The sequence below is a fragment of the Pseudophryne corroboree genome, chromosome 3 (assembly GCF_028390025.1).
Source record: "Pseudophryne corroboree isolate aPseCor3 chromosome 3, aPseCor3.hap2, whole genome shotgun sequence".
Taxonomy (NCBI): Eukaryota; Metazoa; Chordata; class Amphibia; order Anura; family Myobatrachidae; genus Pseudophryne; species Pseudophryne corroboree.
In genome coordinates this window covers 170497273-170503479 of record NC_086446.1, presented here as the reverse complement: position 1 = coordinate 170503479, position 6207 = coordinate 170497273, and positions in this window count along the sequence as shown.

The following is a 6207-nucleotide window of genomic DNA, read 5'->3' as shown; positions in this document are numbered from 1 at the left end:
TAGACTGTCCACAGGGTGGCGCTATGAGCCAAGTAATAATGGGGGTGATTCCGAGTTGTTCGCTATTTCTTTAGTTCACACAACATAATCGCAAAATAGCGATTACGTTGCACTATAGTGAATATCCGCCCCCAACGTGTTTTTGCTAGGTCGTACGCATTAGTACACAACGTAGGCGTATGTCAAATGACATCGCACTAATGCGAACCCATCGCATTAGCACAAACATCATCGTAAAAATCCTAACATCGTAGATTTACACATTCCTCTTAAAATTGCACACGTTTTTGCGAAAAAACGCACAGCAATGTTTTTTTTTTACTTTTAAGTTAAATAAGGATCCACAAGCCTTCCTCAATTACGAATCCAATTAGTGTAATGATTGATAATGGTCATGACCAATTAAGTCTTCAAAGAATACCCAAATAACACTTTGTAGGCATAATTGGCCATAAACATTTAACTTGAAAATTACAAAATTTAGATGTGGTAAATGTGCCTGGTCTAATTTTTTTTTTTTTTAGTTTGTGTAGAGGTGTAATGTGTGAATAAATGTGTTGACATGTTTTTTTAATTCATAATCTCCTAACTGTCATTTTTTTTTGTGTGTGTCTTTTTAATAAACTATTCTTAAGTAAGATGTGTGATCTGTTTTAGGTCACCAATTTCTGCACGCCAATGTGCTTTTCCTTTATAGCATAAATAAACACAACACCCGCTTAACATCAGCAACAATTTTGGCATTTATTGTAATTTTTTTTTTGACAATAAAATAAAATATGAACAAAATAAAAATGTAAAAATAAAAATAAAAATTCAACATCTTCGATATCCTTTAAAACTGCCCTCAAATGGCCTTTCAGTCTAACTAAAATCCCTGGCAAACTGGTGGGATCTCCAACTGCAGCATCTGAAAAGAAGAGTCAAAGAAAACATTACTAACTTAATCACATTACCTATTATACAAGCAAGGCACAAAGCACACTTTAATGGCAAAGTGACTATATCACGTATGTTTGAATGTTAAAACAGTAGCATACCAACATGCAAGCATGCTCAGCAATGTTTTTTATTGTGAAATTTAAAATTTTACAAGTGTACCACACCATGGGCTACATTTACTAAGATGGGAGTTCTATTTAAGATGGGACGTTGGCCATAGCAACCAATCAGATTCCACATATTTTCTTCTAGAAGGTGCTAAATAAATGAGAAGTAGAATCTGATGGGTTGCTATGGGCAACATCCCATCTTAAATAGAACTCCCATCTTAGTAAATGTAACCCCATGCTGGGATTCATTCACATCTGGAGTGAAGCTGACTTTTCTTTTTTGTTGTCGGCCCTGCATCATCACACTGCATATCAACATCTTCAGAAGGACAACATATCCTAGCATGCCCACACTCCCTGAAAGCCTGCCTTACTACATAAGGTCAAACAGGTTTTTTGAATAAAAATACATCATTTTTTGAGTGTAACTTTCACAACACAAATCACTGTGTCCTTAGACTAGCTAACAAAGTGAAGCATGCGAGTTGAATGTGCAAATATTCAGAATACCCAGGCACAAGTGTAAAAGACCAGCAACATACTAAACTCCACTCAGGTCTGTTTCACTGACAACCTAGCACATATAAACCCTGTTGTCCTGGCAACCTTGTCGACCCAATGAGTGTCGACCTAGAATGGACACCCTAAACATTGCAGACATAGACACTGTACATGTAATGATACTCACACAAATGTAAATGCAACATCCATACCATGATAAAGAACACAAACTTTTTTCCTTGGGACAAGATTGGCCACACGACAACACTGCATGTATTGGAATTTGAAGTTAAAGTAGGTAACAAATACATTTAAAATGTGTAAAATCTTACTCTCATCTGGCACATGCGCAGAACCCTCAACATCCTCAGGGGGCTTCTGCTGCCCATTCACTGGGTGGGGAAGAAGGCTGCATGGGGGAAGGAGGCTGGATGGGGGAAGGAGGATGGATGGGGGAAGGAGGCTGGATTGGGGAAGGAGGCTGGATTGGGGAAGGAGGCTGGATTGGGGAAGGAGTATGGATGGGGGAAGGAGGATGGAATGGGGAGCTGTTTACAGAGGGTGAGTCTGATTGAGAGGGGGAGGGGGGCGGAGAGGGTGTTTGGGCCACAGAGGGGGAGGTGTGCAGAGAGGTGGGTTGGTCCACAAAGGTGGAGGGGGCCAGAGAGGGGGAATGGGAAAGAGAGGGGGAGGTGGGCGGAGTGGTGGTTTTGCCTACAGAGGGGGAGGGGGACAGAGAGGGGTATTGGTAAAGAGAGGGGGGGGGCAGAGAAGGTGATTGGGAAAGAGAGGGTGATTGGGGTGGAGAGGGGGATTGGGCCACAGAAGGGGAGGGGGCTGAGAAGGGGATTGGGGCAGAGAGGGGGATTGGGCCACAGAAGGGGAGGGGGGCTGAGAAGGGGATTGGGGCGGAGAGGGGGATTGGACCACAGAAGGGGAGGGGGGCTGAGAAGGGGATTGGGGCGGAGAGCGGGATTGGACCACAGAAGGGGAGGGGGGCTGAGAAGTGCATTGGGGCAGAGAGGAGGATTGGGCCACAGAAGGGGAGGGGGGCTGAGAAGGGGATTGGTCAGGGCTTCCATCAGCAGCTTGCCATTGTGCTTGTCCTAGAATGAGATATGTAATATTTAGGTTGTGGGTTACTAAATTATACCAACAGCATTTTACAATTACACTGTTCTGTCCCATGTTAAAGACACAAGGTTAAATTTACTCCCTTTTTTAAATTTTAGAACTGGTGATGTTGCCCATAGCACCAATCTGATTCTACTTAACATATTTCAAGCTGCTTCTAGAAGATAATAGATAGAATCTGATTGATTTCTATAGGCAACATCACCAGTTCTAAAAAACTCCCACCTTAGTAAATTTACCCCACAGAGCAAGTTATTGGGTTCATTCGACAGCCTGTGTAGCAACTCAGTACAACATTCACTTTTTCAGAAGCACTTTGCTACACAGTCAGTACTGCTTGCCATAACCACACACACTGTGTCATGTTTGTTCTACAATAGTATATTGACAGTCTGCTAATTTACACACTATATAACTTATTAGTGAAAATATGCAGTCTTTACAGTAAAAGTTTCTGCTAACAATCTCAGTGTTATTTAATATAATGTGAAACTTACTGCGTCTACGTCTATTGCAGATTTGTTGGCGTAGCTCCGCCAAGAAGTCCGGCGTGCGTCTGCGGAGGTCGCTCCAGTGCCTCTCTAATTGTATAATGGTCCTCCTGCTCCGTGTTCTCAGTAAACGGCGGACCTCCGCGTAGGCCTCGCGCTGCGTGCATGGTGCCAATGGCGTTTTCCATACATGGGCATATATTTATAGTGTGTGCTGCCATTTGATTGGTTGTCTATTGATGGTGTCATCTGTAATAATCTTTATTGATATGTGTGCATTAATGTGAAATACAGTGGGTACAGTTCGCATTAGAGGAAATTCGCAGCCGCGGAAGAAAAAATTATAAAAAACACACATACACTCACAATCACATTCACTCACAATCACACTCACATACACACACACAAACACACACTCACAATCACACTCACACACACACACACTTATTGAAAAGTAATTGTTACAATCTGTGTACTCACCACATTTTTCAATAACAATCAGCTGCACAAAGTCACAAAGTTATCGACATTTAGGATCATATGTTGTGTCATTTGTAATGTAAACAGATGCACAAGCCAAAACCCAAAAAAATGTAAAAACAATATAATTATTAACACAACTTACCAAAATAAAATTAATTATAAATTACCAAAAAAACAAACATTCTCAACAACAATATTCGAACAAAATACATGATAAGGAGAACATTACAGATTTATTTCTTAAACAAAGAATAATATAGACTCACAAAACAAAAACAACACACTATGAACTTTACCAAGCTACCTAAATGACATCAGACCAAAATTACAATACAAATACAGAGACTTTGGGAAAATGAAACTAAATAAGGTTAAAAAAAAAAATACCTGAAATAATCACGGAAAATTCTTGCCCTTACTTCATTCCCCCGCCGGGACACACTCCCCCCACCGAATGTCCGGCCAACCCCTGGCTCCTCATCCGGCAATTCCTCCGGTTGGGGAAGCTCTACGCGACTCCTTACAGCGATGTTATGTAGGATCGTGCACAGGACCACAATTTTACTTACCATTTCCGGCGAATACATGATGTCGCCACCAGTGCGGTGGAGCACACGAAAACGCACTTTAAGGACACCAATCGTGCGCTCCACCAGCTGTCTAGTGGCAGTAAGCGTGGAGTTAAATGCCGTCTGTGGTCCTGGCCTGGGTTTACTGTAAGGAGTCATGAGCCAGGGGGTGCAAGGATATCCACGGTCTCCTGTTTGATAAGATGAAAATAGCAAAAGTAAAACTGAACTAAACATAATGTAATACCAAAATATTGACTGCTCAAAACATTTTTTAAACAAAAACTCACCCAATAACCACATGTCTTGGCCTTCCATCGTTCTTAATCTCTGCCATATCCCTGATTGCCTAATGACATGTGCATCATGGGAGTTCCCCGGGAACTTAGCATTCAGGGACAGGATCTGGAGGGATGGCCCACAAACAACCATTACATTCAGAGAATGAAACAATTTCCTGTTTCTATAAATTTCTTCATTACGTCTTGGTGCAACAATAGCTACATGTGTTCCATCCACAACCCCAATAATGTGTGGGAAGCAACTACCACCTTCCTGAAATTGCTGCTTCACCACATCCAGGGCACCAACATCCAAAGGCATTGCTATAAATTGCTTTACTCTCTTTATGAAAGCCTGGCTGACACGCCGCAGGTCCTTACTGAACTTGCCCTGCGACATGCCAACCAGATCTCCCACCACACGCTGATACGAACCAGTGGCAACAAAATGTAACACAGCAAGGAATTATGTCAATGCTGGTATTGCTGTAGGATACCTAATGGATTGTTCTAGATCACTCTCTATTATGGAGAGAGTGTCTAGGATTAGATGAGGTGGCAGTCTGTATCTGCGCAACACTACATCATCAGGCATCCCAAAAAGGAGGACACGGGTACGGAAAATTGGTGGCCTAGCACCAATGATGATGGATGATGGATGATGAGGAGCCGGTTGGGGTTGGAGGATTTGCGGCGGTTGGGGTGGGAGTAATTCCGTGGGTTGTGGTGGGAGGGCTTCAGCTGCCACATGAATGGACATCACCAACTTAAAATGAAGGTAAGAATCATTAAAAAAACATAAAAAATAACAACACACATTGTCATCCATAATCAAAGTCAAAGTGTATGGGTGTTAACTTACTGCTTGTGCGTACTCCATTTCTTCAAGATTAAAATACGGACCCAAAACACATAATTTGTTAAAAAAAAATTTTTTAGCTAATTATCTTCAACATAGGTTAACATCACAAATCATAAAGAATTTGAGTTTTCAAACCTACCCATATAATTAATGCAACAATATATTGTATAAAAAATAAGTATGTATAATTGAAAATAATTAAAAAAAAAGAAAAACAACATAAAACACAGTTCCGAAAATAAATGGGGGTCCTTTAGTAGCAAATACAGCAAAAATCAGCCCTACTTTGTCAAAAGTAAATGCTTTGTAAACAAAGAAATCATACACCTACAAGAGAGAGAAATGGCCTATAAGAAATCAGATACACACTTGCAACAAACACACACCAGCACACACAGGGATAGGCAACTTACCTGCTCAATAAAGGAAGAAAAATACTTTGGTAGAGAAATCAAAACTAATGCGGCCTACTTGGGCACAAAATAAATTTGGTTCCAAAAACCACTAATGAGACACCCACAAGAGAGAGAAATGGACTATAAGAAATCAGATACACACTTGCAACACACACACACCAGCACACACAGGGATAGGCAACGTACCTGCTCAATAAAGGAAGAAAAATACTTTGGTAGAGAAATCAAAACTAATGCGGCCTACTTGGGCACAAAATAAATTTGGTTCCAAAAACCACTAATGAGACACCCACAAGAGAGAGAAATGGACTATAAGAAATCAGATACACACTTGCAACACACACACACCAGCACACACAGGGATAGGCAACTTACCTGCTCAATAAAGGAAGAAAAATACTTTGGTAGAGAAATCAAA